Consider the following 16,433-nt stretch of genomic DNA (forward strand, 5'->3'; position numbering starts at 1 on the left):
ATGGATGGTCTTCTTTCTTCATCTGTCGACATCCAGGTCTTCTGGCAGCTGCTGACGACTTCCAGCAGCTGCCGGCATCTCCCGCGACGCTCCCCGGCTTTCAGAGCCGGAGAGATCCTTCCTCTTCGGCGTCTGGGCTCAGAATGAATTCTGGCCAATCAGGAGCCGCCTAGCCGCCTAGCGGCCAATCAGGAATGTGGTTCTCCAAGTCCCAGCTTGCTGGGGAGGCTTGCTGGCACTTGTAGTGCCACAGTAAAAAACAATAGTTTGTTCTATTTTTTACACCACTATCAGCTCGATGCCCACCGCCCAGGGGCATCGAGGACAGCACCAGGCTTCAGCCTGGTCAGGTAAGTCCTGGAGGGGGGGGGGGACCTCTTTATTGGGGGGGTCCCCACTCCCCCAGGGCCCCTGGCCAGGCTGACTGGTCGGTAGGGTTAATGCTTTGGCCGGGGGGACTTGCATAAAAAGTCTCCCCCCGGCTGTGGCATTACCCTGCTGGCTGGTTTTGCCTGGGGCTGGTTCTTAAAATACGGGGGACCCCTAGTCATTTTGTCCCCCGTATTTTGGGAACCAGCCCCAGAGCAGGAGCCTGGGGCTGGTTGTTAAAAATCAGGGAACCCCTATTTGTCGGGTTCCCTGATTTTTAATTACCGGCTCCAGGCTCTGTCAGCCTGGTGCTGGTTTCGGCTGTGGGGGGACCCCACGCCGTTTTTTTTTTTATTTATTTATTTTTTTGTTTTTTTTTTACACCTTGCAGCCTGCACGGATCTGACTGATCCGTGCAGACTGCCTACAAATAATTCGTATTAGCAGCCGTATATACGGCTGCTAATACGAATTCCTACGACATCGGAGGGTTACAAAGCAGTCGTATATGACTGCTTTGTAAATCCCCCTCCGGAACACGACTTTGCATACGACTCAAACAGTCGTATGCAGTCGTAGGGGAAATACTAATACGAAAAACTCGGTTTTTCATATTAGTAAATTCCCCCCTAAATGGCTTCACCCAACCACTAACCATAAGTGAAAGAAAAGTTTGTGAGTTATCATTCATATTCTCTGACTAATGGCCAGAACATCACAAATTTTGCTAGGGTATGTAAAATTCTAAGAACAACTGTATGTATATGTATATATACACATACATACACACACACACACACTTTTTTTTTATATTGTGGTGTTCTTTATTTATTTAACAATTTACAGTATTATTACTATTAGCGTTTTCTAATCAGTGACGTAAGTATGCTGTGGCAGCCACCGCGGTGGCTTGGGGGAGCCGGCGCTGCAGTGGTCTTTGGGGCGCAGCGCAGAAAGTGCCCCCCGCCCTGCTCATTTAGGACTTTATCTAAATTAATGCCTGCTGTGGCCGCTCACCCGGAGACAAACAGCAGTGTCTGCTCATTGGATGTCCTGCACACAGAACAGTGCAGGAGCTCAGCAGGTGCCCAGCAGCACTGAGCGCAGTGTGCGGGCGGTGGGACATGTTCAGCAGACGCAGTAGTGGGCGGACAGTGGGCCATGGGCTCTCCATACAAGAGTCTGCCTGGGAACTTCAGAAGGCAACGGAGGCTCCTGCTGCCGGGGCACTAAGCCCTGGAGGGGCACATCCTCTCCTTCAAACGCCAGCTGGCTCAGGGAGAAATTTTCCCCAGGTCCCCGTCACCAGCGGCCATGGTTAGCAGCGCAGGCAATAATATACAGCCGCCGGCTATACTGCCAGCGGCTGTCCTGGACAATTTGAATCTGCAGCCTGCAGTACCTACGGTTCGAGAACAGGACTGAGGGCAGGCTGCAGTGCAGGAGCTGGCGGGAGGCAGCACACATTTAAGAAGCCCAGAGCGCTGGAGACAAAGGTCTTTCCTGATTGGCCGCTAGGCGGCTAGGCGGCTCCTGATTGGCCAGAATTCATTCTGAGCCCAGACGCCGAAGAGGAAGGATCTCTCCGGCTCTGAAAGCCGGGGAGCGTCGTGGGAGATGCCGCCAGCTGCTGGAAGTCGTCAGCAGCTGCCAGAAGACCTGGATGTCGACAGATGAAGAAAGAAGACCATCCATGGAGGACCTGGGTGAGTAGGATTTCCTTCCACAGGTCCAACATGGATTATCCTCGGACAGGACGCCGACCCCGGAGCCGCCGACACGGAGCCGCCGTCACGGAGCCGCCGACACCGGAGCCAGCGACCTACCAACGGGATCAAGATAGGTAAGTATCAGTATGTGTGTAATGTGTGTATTAAACTTTTATTTAAAATGGGTGTCAGTGTGTTTAATTTAACTATTTTTTTTACTGTGGCACTACAAGACCCAGCGGGCCCTTTAATGCCCAGCAGGCTGGGACTTGTGGTTCTCCAAGTCCCAGCTTGCTGGGGAGGCTTGCTGGCACTTGTAGTGCCACAGTAAAAAACAATAGTTTGTTCTATTTTTTACACCACTATCAGCTCGATGCCCACCGCCCAGGGGCATCGAGGACAGCACCAGGCTTCAGCCTGGTCAGGTAAGTCCTGGAGGGGGGGGACCCCTTTATTAGGGGGGTCCCCACTCCCCCAGGGCCCCTGGCCAGGCTGACTGGTCGGTAGGGTTAATGCTTTGGCCGGGGGGACTTGCATAAAAAGTCTCCCCCCGGCTGTGGCATTACCCTGCTGGCTGGTTTTGCCTGGGGCTGGTTCTTAAAATACGGGGGACCCCTAGTCATTTTGTCCCCCGTATTTTGGGAACCAGCCCCAGAGCAGGAGCCTGGGGCTGGTTGTTAAAAATCAGGGAACCCCTATTTGTCGGGTTCCCTGATTTTTAATTACCGGCTCCAGGCTCTGTCAGCCTGGTGCTGGTTTCGGCTGTGGGGGGGACCCCACGCCGTTTTTTTTTTTATTATTTATTTATTTAATTTTTTTTTACACCTTGCAGCCTGCACGGATCTGACTGATCCGTGCAGACTGCCTACAAATAATTCGTATTAGCAGCCGTATATATGGCTGCTGATACGAATTCCTACGACATCGGAGGGTTACAAAGCAGTCGTATACTGTATGACTGCTTTGTAAATCCCCCTCCGGAACACGACTTTGCATACGACTCAAACAGTCGTATGCAGTCGTAGGGGAAATACTAATACGAAAAACTCGGTTTTTCATAATAGTAAATTCCCCCCTAAATGGCTTCACCCAACCACTAACCATAAGTGAAAGAAAAGTTTGTGAGTTATCATTCATATTCTCTGACTAATGGCCAGAACATCACAAATTTTGCTAGGGTATGTAAACTTCTAAGAACAACTGTATGTATATGTATATATACACATACATACACACACACACACACACACACTTTTTTTTTATATTGTGGTGTTCTTTATTTATTTAACAATTTACAGTATTATTACTATTAGCGTTTTCTAATCAGTGACGTAAGTATGCTGTGGCAGCCACCGCGGTGGCTTGGGGGAGCCGGCGCTGCCGTGGTCTGTGGGGCGCAGTGCAGCAAGTGCCCCCCGCCCTGCTCATTTAGGACTTTATCTAAATTAATGCCTGCAGTGGCCGCTCACCCGGAGACAAACAGCAGTGTCTGCTCATTGGATGTCCTGCACACAGCACAGTGCAGGAGCTCAGCAGGTGCCCAGCAGCACTGAGCGTAGTGTGCGGGTGGTGGGACATGTTCAGCAGACGCAGTAGTGGGCGGACAGTGGGCCATGGGCTCTCCATACAAGAGTGTGCCTGGGAACTTTAGAAGGCAACGGAGGCTCCTGCTGCCGGGGCACTAAGCCCTGGAGGGGCACATCCTCTCCTTCAAACGCCAGCTGGCTCAGGGAGAAATTTTCCCCAGTTCCCCGTCACCAGCGGCCATGGTTAGCAGCGCAGGCAATAATATACAGCCGCCGGCTATACTGCCAGCGGCTGTCCTGGACAATTTGAATCTGCAGCCTGCAGTACCTACGGTTCGAGAACAGGACTGAGGGCAGGCTGCAGTGCAGGAGCTGGCGGGAGGCAGCACACATTTAAGAAGCCCAGAGCGCTGGAGACACAGGGGCCGCTCACTGCAGGACAGGTTCTGTGGCTTCCAGCACCGCGGCTCCAGCGGTGTCAATAAGGTGAGGGCTGCTCATTTTCTAACTTTCCCTGACTCCCCCTCCCTCCCTTACATTATTTCTCTCTGACACTCTCTTGTTTCTCCCTTTATATATCATTCCCTATCTCTCTAATTCTCCGCCTATCTTTCACTCCCTCGCTCCCCCTATCTCATTCTCCCTCTCCCAAGTCTATTGGAGGGGCACCAAGGTTTATCTTGCCTCCGGGCAACATGGGCGAACTTACGCCACTGCCTGGGAGGGACTGCAGCTCTGTGTGTGGTGCCTGGGAGGGACGCAGCCCCGTCTCCTTCATCTCTGTGTGCGGTGCTTGGGAGGGGTGCAGCCCTGTCACCTTCACCTCTATGTGGATGTCGAGAAATTACATGTTTTTATTAATGAAGGGGGGGGGGGGCGGGAAGGCGCAAAATTTCAAGCTTTACCAGTAAACTTTATGGGAGCTGCTAGAACGAAGCCTACATTTTAATAAATTTGATTAACAGTATGGTTATTTAGCTCTATTTTTGAGCATGATCATTTGCTTTAGTGATGCCAGCATCTGATGTGCCTTTGGAAGACCTCTGTCGCATCCTCAAAAAGATCGGTGAGCATGCGGGGAATTGAAGTGGGCGGCCAGGGTGCAGGGGTTAGGTTTAAGCGCTAATGGGGAGGGTTAGGTTCAGACTGTGGGGGGTGGGGGGAGTTATGCTTCTAGAAGGTAACATAGAAACATAGAATTTGACGGCAGATAAGAACCACTTTACCCATCTAGTCTGCCCCTTTTTTAAACATGTTACCTCAAACCATATTTGATCTAGAGATGTGCGGCGGCCACGTTTTTGGGTTTTGGTTTTGAATCTGGATCTCCCTTCATGTTTTGGATCTGGATTGGTTTTGTCAAAACCACCCTTGCGAGTTTTGGTTTTGGATCTGGATGTTTATGAATTTTTTTTTTAAATGGCTAAAATAACAGAATTTGGGCCTGTTTTTGCCCCTAAAGTATTATTAACCTCAATAACATTAGTTTCCACTCATTTCTAGTAAATTTTGATCACTTCACAGCTCACAAAATTGTTTTCATTTACTGTAGTTGGGCCAAAAGGTTATACAGAGGTAGCTGGATGACTAAGCTAAGCGACAGCAGTGGGCATCACATACATGTGGACCTTACACTTCCAACCTGGCACATCTTTGAAGCAGAGCGGCACTGCAGGGGCAGACAGGGTGGCAGTTTAATAAACTACCCCAAAAAAAGAGAAATGCTCCAAAGAGCAAAAAATACAAAGAGGTGCAAGATGAAATTGTCCTTGTTTCCTTTGTTTGATTGTACTACCAGAAGGGCTACCATCATTCTGAGACCCTGAACCATCAGTCAGAAACAAAGGCCAAGGCCTTAGCCTTTCCTTCACACTGAGTGTGGTGAATTGCATATTGCCAATTTTATGCTTCTCTGTAGGTAACTTTACCTGTTTGGATTTTTTATGGACCTTTGTAAAATGACATTTCTGCTTTGATTTCACACTATAGGCCTTTGACCATCGGCCTTGTCATGACTGGTGGTAGCAGCTTCAGCACTTCTATCAGGTTGCTGATCTCCCACTATTTCCTCCTCCATCATCCTCCAAAAATGTGTTTTTGTTTTATTTATTACTTTTATTTATTTTTCTTACTTTACACTGGACACAGCCTGTCACACTGGACACTGCCCCTGGACACAGCCTGTCGCCCTGGACACAGCCCCTGGACAATGGACACAGCCTCTGGACAATGGACACTGCCTCTGGACACTGCCCCTGGACACAGCCATCACACTGGACACTGCCCCTGGACCCTGCCCCTGTACACTGGACACAGCCCGTCACCCTGGACACAGCCCCAGGACAATGGACACAGCCTCTGGACACCACCCCTGGACACAGCTCCTGTACACTGGACACAGCCATAACACTGGACACTGCCCCTGTACACTGGACACAGCCTGTCACCCTGGACACAGCCCCTGGACAATGGACACAGTCTCTGGACACCGCCCCTGGACACAGTTCCTGTACACTGGACACAGCCATCACACTGGACACTGCTACTGGACACAGCTTGTCACCCTGGACACAGCCCCTGGACACAGCCGTCACGCTGGACACTGCCCCTGGACACAGCTCCTGTACACTGGACACAGCCATCACACTGGACACTGCCCCTGGACACTGGACACAGCCCGTCACCCTGGACACAGCCCCTGGACAATGGACACAGCCCGTCACCCTGGACACAGCCCCTGGACAATGGACACAGCCCCGGGACACAGCTCCTGTACACTGGACACAGCCGTCACACTGGACACTGCCCCTGGCCTGGACACAGCCCCTGGACACTGGACACAACCCCTGTACACAGCCCCTGTACACTGGACACAACCCCTGTTCACTGGACACAGCCCCTGTCACACTGGACACAACCCCTGTACACAGCCCCTGTACACTGGACACAACCCCTGTACACTGGACACAGCCCCTGTACACTGGACACAGCCCCTCTCACACTGGACACAGGCCCTGTCACACTGAACACAGCCCCTGCACACTGGACTTGTGTACAGTCAGCAGCCGCTGCGTGCAGACCCTAATCGAGTGAGCACTGCAGCACCAAACAAAAGCACACAGAACAGAGCACAGATCCCAACCACCCTCTTCCCTCTCCTATAATGGAGTGAAGATGGCGGGGTGCGCGTGTGTCTTATATAAAATCCAGATCCCGCGAGAATCCGACAGCGTGATGATGACATTTTGCCTCGTTTTCGGTCCGGAATCAGGCGGGAACTCCTGAGTCAGCTCGGATCGGGACTCTGATTGCGATGTTTGGGTGGGTTCGGATCTCAAAGATCTGCCCTTCTTTGTACAGTCTCTAATGTATTTATATCCTTCTGGAGATATGGCCTCCAGAACTGAACACAGTACTCTAGATGAGGCCGTACAAAAGACCTATACAGTGGCATTATTACAGTACTTCTTTCTTTCTACTGCTGATACCTCTCCCTATGCAACCAAGCATCTGACTTTCCTTCTTCATTGCTTTTTTACATTGCCTACCTGCCTTTAAGTCCCCAGAAATAGTGACACCTAGATCCCTCTCTTCCTCAGTAGTTTCCATTATAGTGCCATTTATACTAAATTTATTCTTTTTATTTTTAAAACCCAAGTGCATGATTTTGCATTTTTTGGCATTAAACTGCAGTTGCCATGCTCTTCACCATTCCTCTAATCTACCAAGATCATCAATTATTTGTTTTACCCTTCCTGGTGTGTCTATCCTGTTGCATACATTTGTGTCATCTGCAAAAAGCACATTTTACCCTCAATTCCATTTGCAATATCACCAATAAAGATATTAAAAAGCAATGGTCCAAGTACAGATACCTGGGGTACCCCATTTGTAACCTTTCCCTCCTTTGACTGTACTCCATTTACTACAACTCTCTGTTTTCTGTCCTGCAACCATGCTCTTATCCATTCAACTATCTTAATCCAATGCCAAGCTTTCAAGTTTATTTAACAGTCTGCAATGTGGGACAGCCTTAAAAGCCTTACTAAAGTCTAGATAAGCTACATCTACAGCCCCACCTTGATCTATAACTTTAGTCACCCAATCAAAAAAGTCAATAAGATTTGTTTGACATGATCTTCCTCCAGTAAACCCATGCTGTTTCGGGTCCTGTAAATTGCTGGTTTTTCCCTACTACTGACGTAAGGCTCACTGGTCGATAGTGGCTTACCTCTTCCTTTCTTCCACTTTTGTGCAGTGGGTCTACATTCGCTGTTTTCCAGTCTTCTGGGATTGCTCCAGTAGCTAGTGACTGGTTGAATAATTCTGTTATTGGTTTTACCAGCTCCCCTTTAAGCTCTTTTAGTATCCTTGGATGTATACCATCTGGCCCCATTGATTTATCCAGTTTCGAGAGTTCTGTGAGAGTTTTCTCCTCTGTAAATGTACTTGTTTCTCCCTCAGTTTTCTGACTATACTTGCAACTTAACTGTGGCCCCTTACCCTCTCTTTCAGCAGTGAATACTGAGCATAAATAATTATTAATATGATCTGCTATTACATTGTCCCCCTCAAGAAGACTTCTACTCTCTGTCTTTAGTCTTATCATTCCTCTTTTTGATTTTCTCCTTTCACTTATATATACCTAAAAATGTTTTCCCCCCTTTACCCACTGACTGGGCCATTTTCTCCTCAGCCTGTGCATTTGCACATCTGATTACCTTCTTAGCCTCCTTCTGTCTAACAAGATACACCAACTTTTTTGCTTTCACAATACTTGCTACATCTTTCGGAAACCCCAATGGCTTCCTTTTCCTTGTGTTTTCCTAACCCTTTTGACACAAAGTTCTGTTGCTTTTAGTATTGCACTTTTTAATTTTCACACTTCTCCGGCACTCCTTCCAAGTTCCTCCACTCTGGTAGGTATACTTACTTAATCCATTAGGGGTTCCCTCCTTTGGATGCCCATGTTGATAAATTGACCTCCTACCTCCTGAGCAACGGTCATCTGTGTATATCCCACAGGGAATACATGCGCACACAGCATATTTATAAAAACATAAGCTATAGCCACACATACACTCATGCAACAAACATATACCCACAGGGCATACACAAACAGCCGTGCGGACGTTCGCTTAGCCTCCTTCCACTGTCTGACTGTTTGATTTCCAGTCCTTTTAAGGACTCTAATGTGTTTTTTTGTAAACGTGTACTTGTGTTCAACTGTCATACACCGTGCACATTGGCGGTAAACACGGCGACCTGACAACGGTCACCGTGCATATCCCAGCGCACGGGTACACGGGCATCCAAACCTGTGGTTCACCCGATCACCCAGCGTATCTCACCTTTCTATTCATTCCGTCTACAAACTGTGTCCACTACTGGCCTAAGTACCTGTAATAGTGTTATATACTCTGATATCACTGTAGGACAAGAGAGCAGAGGTTATTGTCGGTTTGCTTATGTGTATTAAGGTGATTCTCACAGATTGAGTCTTTAACGCAGCACACACCAGGCGATATCTGCCGGCCGCTATAAGGAGAAACATATCCACACCTATCACTGTGTTGGTCTGCCAATTAAGACCTATATGCTACACAGTGAGAACACCAGAATTGCAAATTATATTGCAACATTGTATGTCACTAACCCCTCATCCTGCAGATCTTTTGTAAGAAAGGATACAACTTGACACAGTTTCATACGAGGTTTAATATTTATTTAAGCCTATGCATATACTGACATGAGACAGTGATTATAAGCAGCAATATTGGGAACCGTGATTTACTTGACAGGTTACTAGAGAACACAAGCCACGACAGCAGACAAAATTATATCAATACCAAATATACACATAAAGCGTCCCACAAGTCCAAGCAGAGGCCCAAGAGCCGGTACTTTGGGAGAGAGACGCTAATAGACCACAACTGATCGAACCAATTAGGAAGAGAGCTAAGGGACGCCGCATGAGCCCTAATTTTAATTTGCACTTGTTTCCCTGTCTATGTTACATGTTTTATGTAGTTTGTCATATTTCGCAGCACCTTTTTTAAATTAACCTAATAAAAGGTATATTTTAAGTCTCCAATTAATTCTCGGTGCACCACTACAGAGACAAATCTTTTTCTCTTTCTCGAATTCTGTACTTTAACTTGTCCTGTGGTAGCACACCCCCTGGGATCTAATAGGGATACCCACATCACATCCAGTGGGGGCCACCCATCTAAATGAACTATCACTATATTGTGATCCTGTGCGATTGACCTCCCAAAACCCCACGTCATACACAAACATAGCAGACGTAAATCCAGCATACATATACACACACACACAAATAGTATGCATGCATACATACATACATACCACTTAGAGATCCAGGAGGGGGGCACTCGGGCCTGTCTCTCCCTGTCATTTCTGACCATTTTTTGTCTGAACAGAGAGCAGCAGCATCAAGTATGTGGTCTCTCGTCATATTTTGCTAGGGCTGTGTTCCTCCTGTCACCATGCTGCTAGCCAAGGTGCCCTGTGCGGGGGCCAGACCCTCTCTGGGAGAATAGCCTGGCGGCGCTGTGCGCAGGGACATGCTGTGGGGTTAGCAGCCAACTGTACTGTGAGCCTGATTCAGACCTGTTCGCTGGGCTCTGTATTATTGCAGCCTAGCGAACAGGTAAACGCCACAACCTCCCCTGTAAATCCCCTCTCTTACATGCACTGGAATTTGTACAATAACACTTCCCCTTGCATGCGGCTGCAAGAGGAGAAATCATTCGATGGTCACTCACCATCAAATGATTTCTCCTACCTTCGCTAAAAGAAAAAAAAAAAAAGACAGCATGGACTGGGAATGTCCAGTGTTTTTATGGGGACGCTCATAAAATACTGAGCATTCCCAGACTTCAGCCCCCTTCCCTCCAACTATGGAGCAGAATACTAGTTGAGGTACCCGGCTTTGCTTGGATATGGTTGTGTAATTAGTATTAATTGAACTTTTTCCATCTTTTCTTTTACACTTAACCACTCGCCCTGCCCCTGTTGGGGGCAGGGCTAATGGTTAAGTGAGCATATCAAATGCTAAAAACTGTTTCTCCAACCATATATCTCCAAACAGACTATCAGTCAAAGACAGGACTTACCACTCCCCCCAGCAAAATCATGGTCTATTTACACAGTGTTTTATTCACCGCATACTCTTCGTTTATTTCCTTTCTCAATTTCACCAATATGTACTTTTTATATGTGTTTTTTATTTAATATGACCTATAATTATTGTTAATAAACCCATTGGTCTTTTTTCATCTAACAAGCACCACTTGCTGGTTTGCTCCCTGATCTGACCACATTTGTTTTTCTTCTTAAACCCCATGTTCTCTACCCCTTTATATTATGAAACTCTTCCATATCTTGTATCCCTGAGGCACTTTGTGTAGTGGCCGGACCCCATTTTGAATCTAATCGTGGTCCAATGTCCTTCATCCCCTGTATGTCATGCAACTTTACTATATCTTGCTTCCCTGACCCAATTTGTGTAGTGGTCGGACCCCCTTGTGGGGCCCCCCGGTGTGGTCAGGATTGGTGGTCTAAGTGGGCGTGATTCTAATCTGAACCTAATTAATGTCCTCTACCCACTCTATTTTGTGCAAAGTTGCCATATCTTGCTTTAGAAAGTTCTGCATTCCAGATTAATTCTAAAGGCAAGCAAACACTCCAGCCCACACCCCGGCCTATAGCTTGGGCAACTAATCCACTATCAAGAGCATTTACCAGGAGATCACAGGTGCTGCTGATTACCCAATGCTGCTTCTGCTACAAACAGGTTTGCCTTTGACAAAGCTGCATCTTCCAAGCAGCAAAACACATCAGGATTCTCTTGGACCAGACCTATGTGCTAGATTTGCCTCTAACAAGGATTTGGGGACTTCTTCAAAGATGACGTTCCCGATATCAGCTTCTGTGGCTGACTTTGGCTCCCTACTAGCGAGATGGTGTGGAGAGAATACCCACTGTTCTGATTTGCCTTGGATTACAAAACATCAACCAGATATACCACTGCAAGATTCTGAGGAGGACTGCTGCAATGCTATCCTAAGGGACTGACATCCTCTAGCGGCGCTGGGTAAATATAAGTCCAGTGAGCATATCAAATGCTAAAAACTGTTTCTCCAACCATATATCTCCAAACAGACTATCAGTCAAAGACAGGACTTACCACTCCCCCCAGCAAAATCATGGTCTATTTACACAGTGTTTTATTCACCGCATACTCTTCGTTTATTTCCTTTCTCAATTTCACCAATATGTACTTTTTATATGTGTTTTTTATTTAATATGACCTATAATTATTGTTAATAAATCCATTGGTCTTTTTTCACCTAACAAGCACCACTTGCTGGTTTGCTTTTGATTGTTCAGCTGGGTGTACAGATCGTTATGCAAGTGGGGTTTCCAGGTACTCAGAAACCCCACCCCCCACTCGCATGAATGCAGGCTGCTGCTATGTTCTGGCAAGGGAAGAAAAGTTAGAGAAGCCACAGCTGCCACTGATCTATTGCAGAGTAGGGGAGGAGAAGAACTAGCCGAAGAGACTAAAAATGCGGACCAACATTTTCACAGTGGGTGTGGGCTTTCATTATCATATCACCGCACCTACAGTTTCATATTCCACCCGACATTTGATGGTTAGGGCTACCATGTCAGACACAAAGAGTTGTATCCAAAATGCCACTAAGGGGGAAATTTACCAAAATGGATTCGTAAAAAATAGGTGTATTCGTAGGCAGAAATACACCTATTTTTTACACATTTGTATTTTCGGGATTTACAATCCCGAAAATACAACAATTCGTATTCCTAATGATGGGACATTCGTATTTACAAATACGAATGTCTACACCATCGATAGAATACGACAGAAATCACCATTCAAAAGAATGGTGGTTCCTGATGTACTAAGCAGCCGTATTGTTAATACGGCTGCTACTTGGTGTAAAACAGGCACCAAAATACGACAGGAAAATACACCCTGATGTTCCTGTCGTATTTGGCTTAAGCCTGCACGGATCAGTCAGATCCGTGCAGGCTTTAGTGTAAAAAAAAATAGAAAAAGTAATTAAAAAAAAAAAAAAAAACCAGCGTGGGGTCCCCCCCACAGCTGTAACCAGCACCAGGCTGAAGGGGAGCCGGGGCCGGTAATTAAAAGTCAGGGAACCCGACAAATAGGGGTTCCCCGATTTTTAACAACCAGCCCCAGGCTCCAGGTCCAGGGCTGGTTCCCAAAATACGGGGGACAAAATGACTAGGGGTCCCCCGTATTTTAAGAACCAGCCCCAGGCCAAACCAGCCAGCAGGGTAATGTCACAGCCAGGGGACACTTATTATATAAGGTCCCGCGACCAAAACATTAACCCTACCAACCAGTCAGCCTGGCCAGGGGCCCTGGGGGAGTGGGGATCCCCCCAATGAAGGGGTCCCCCCCTCCAGGACTTACCTGACCAGGCTGAAGCCTGGTGCTGTCCCCGGTGACCCTGGGCTGTGGTCACTGGGCTGATCTTGGTGTAAAAAAAAAAAAAAAGAGAACAAACTATTGTTTAATACTGGTGAACTATGAGTCCCAGCAAGCCTCCCCCGCAAGCTGGGACTTGGAGAACCACAAGTCCCAGCCTGCGGGGCATTAAAGGGCCCGCTGGGTCTTGTAGTTCCACAGTATTAAAAATAGTAAAATAAAACACACTGACACACACTTAAAATAAAACTTTAATACATCCAAAGCCCATACATACTGATACTTACCTATCTTCATACCGTAGGTAGCCCTGGTCCTGATCTTCTGGCTCCATGTCGACGTCGCTGTTGGTGTCCGGGTCCGACGAAATCCATGGAGGAAGCTGTGGAAGGAAACTATACTCACCTGTCCCAGGGCGACGTAGTCCAGGTAAGGGGTCTTTGCAAAAAAACAAACCGAGAACGCGAACCAGACGAACAGCTGAGCCGCACGCAAGGCGGCCAATAGCGGCATTCGGGAGGCGGAGCCGCACGTTGTACACAGAGTACCGTGCGGCTCAGCTGTTCGTCTGGTTCGCGTTCTCGGTTTGTTTTTTTGCAAAGACCCCTTACCTGGACTACGTCGCCCTGGGACAGGTGAGTATAGTTTCCTTCCACAGCTTCCTCCATGGATTTCGTCGGACCCGGACACCGACAGCGACATGGAGCCAGAAGACGACACAGGGCCAGAAGACCAGGACCAGGGCTACCTACGGGATGAAGATAGGTAAGTATCAGTATGTATGGGCTTTGGATGTATTAAAGTTTTATTTTAAGTGTGTGTCAGTGTGTTTTATTTTACTATTTTTAATACTGTGGAACTACAAGACCCAGCGGGCCCTTTAATGCCCCGCAGGCTGGGACTTGTGGTTCTCCAAGTCCCAGCTTGCGGGGGAGGCTTGCTGGGACACATAGTTCACCAGTATTAAACAATAGTTTATTCTTTTTTTTACACCAAGATCAGCCTGGTGACCACAGCCCAGGGTCACCGGGGACAGCACCAGGCTTCAGCCTAGTCAGGTAAGTCCTGGAGGGAGGGGACCCCTTCATTGGGGGGGTCCCCACTCCCCCAGGGCCCCTGGCCAGGCTGACTGGTCGGTAGGGTTAATGTTTTGGCCGAGGGACCTTATATAATAAGTGTCCCCCGGCTGTGACTTTACCCTGCTGGCTGGTTTGGCCTGGGGCTGGTTCTTAAAATACGGGGGACCCCTAGTCATTTTGTCCCCCGTATTTTGGGAACCAGCCCCGGACCTGGAGCTGGTTGTTAAAATCGGGAAACCCCTATTTGTCGGGTTCCCTGATTTTTAATTACCGGCCCGGCTCCTTCAGCCTGGTGCTGGTTACAGCTGTGGGGGGGACCCCACGCTGTTTTTTTTATTTATTTATTTATTTTTTCTATTTTTTTTTACACCTTGCAGCCTGCACGGATCTGACTGATCCGTGCAGACTGCCAGAAACATTCGTATTAGCGGCCGTATATATGGCCAGCTAATACGAATGGTTACACCATCGGAGGGTTACAAAGCAGTCGTATCTGACTGCTTTGTACATTCCCCTCCGGAACACGACTTTGCATACGACTGAAACAGTCGTATGCAGTCGTAGGGGAAATACTAATACGAAAAAGTAGGTTTTCATTTTGGTAAATTTCCCCCTAACTGTCTTATGCGCCGGAACAGAGCAAAATTTGAATAGCTCCGGTGGGCACCCTCTAGTGCAGGGGTGGGCAACTATTTTGGCTAGAGGGCCGCTTAACAAAACCAGTAAATATTCGAGGGCCGCACGTGTGTGTGTGTGTGTGTGTGTATATATATATATATATATATATATATATATATATATATATATATATGCCATGTACTGCGGAGGACTCTGTAGGAATTGGTCTGTATGGGTTACAGATGTTTCTGCTAATTTGGTGGTATAAACAGTGGTGGCAGCACTGGGAGGATGGGGCAGCATCTGCCTGGCATTCCTCTCTCTTCAGGACCAGCGGTCCAGTCTAGGGAGCTGGGAAAACACCCTATCCATTCTAGCAATGTGCAGGGCAAGAAGCAGAGGCTGGGGAGTGTAACAAAAATAAATGGACACTACCTGGAGGACCAGCACATATAAAGTCAGAGCAGATGTGCACAGCATCTGCCACTCCTCTTGTGATAGGGGTGTGCTGGCCTGGCTTTCTGTTTTGGGCAACAGGGAGACTGTCTGTGCCTATCACCGCATGTCAGTCATTTTCAGGGGCGGATCCAGAAAAAAATAACTGAGGGAGCACCATAGGGAAAAGAGCAAGGAGTTTTTTTGCATGTGCTGGAAAAATGGGGATGGCCTTGAAATAGGAAATGGGTGATGGGGAGACATTAGATGACATAAAAAATGATGTCCATCGCATAGTAAAAAATCGCATTGCATGCTATTTTTAACAGAAATGCATCCAAATGCATTGAAATTAGTATCAAACATGTTCAATGGCCCCCAAATGTCATTTTTCAGGCTGTACCACCCCCACTATCAACGCGAACCCGAAGCGGCGGTACGCGTCCTACGTCCTTTTCATACCCCCACTATCCAAGTCGGCGTGGAGTTGAGAATAGAAAGTGTGGCGAGCGCAGCGAGCCACCGAAGCCCGGATACCTTCACAGGTATACGCGTCCCCTCGCCACGCTTCGGGCTCGGTGGCTCGCTGCGCTCGACACACTTTCTATACTCAACTCCACGCCGACGTGGATAGTGGGGGTATGAAAAGGTCGTAGGACGCGTACCGCCGCCGCTCGCCACGCTTCGGGTTCACGTTCATAGTGGGGGTGGTACAGCCTGAAAAATGACATTTGGGGGCCATTGAACATGTTTGATACAAATTTCAAAGCATTTGGATGCATTTCTGTTAAAAAAAAAAAAATCGCATGCGATTGCATGCGTTTAAAAAAAAATGCATAAAACTGGCAAAAATCGCATGCCATCGCACTACATATGGCATGCGATGGGAGCCGTGAAAGTACACAAGTACCGACAGGGGCATAATTAACGCTTTGTGTGCCCCATAGTAAAATCATGAAAGTTCCCCCCTCTCACCCATTACAATGCCTTTCAGGTTGGGGGGGGGGGGGGGAGAGTAAGTGAGACAAAGAGGATGTTAGGGAAGAGAGAGACAAAAGGGAATACAAAGCAAGAGTGTCAGGGAAAGAGAGTAATGAGAGAGAGGGTGTCAGGGAGAGAAAGAAAGAATTAGAGTGACAGAGGGTATCGGATGGATGGAGGGGTAAGCAGAGAGGAGAGGATTCAGGGAGAG

This window comes from Crinia signifera, chromosome 9, assembly GCF_055691185.1.
Source record: "Crinia signifera chromosome 9, ASM5569118v1, whole genome shotgun sequence".
In the NCBI taxonomy this organism is placed as follows: Eukaryota; Metazoa; Chordata; class Amphibia; order Anura; family Myobatrachidae; genus Crinia; species Crinia signifera.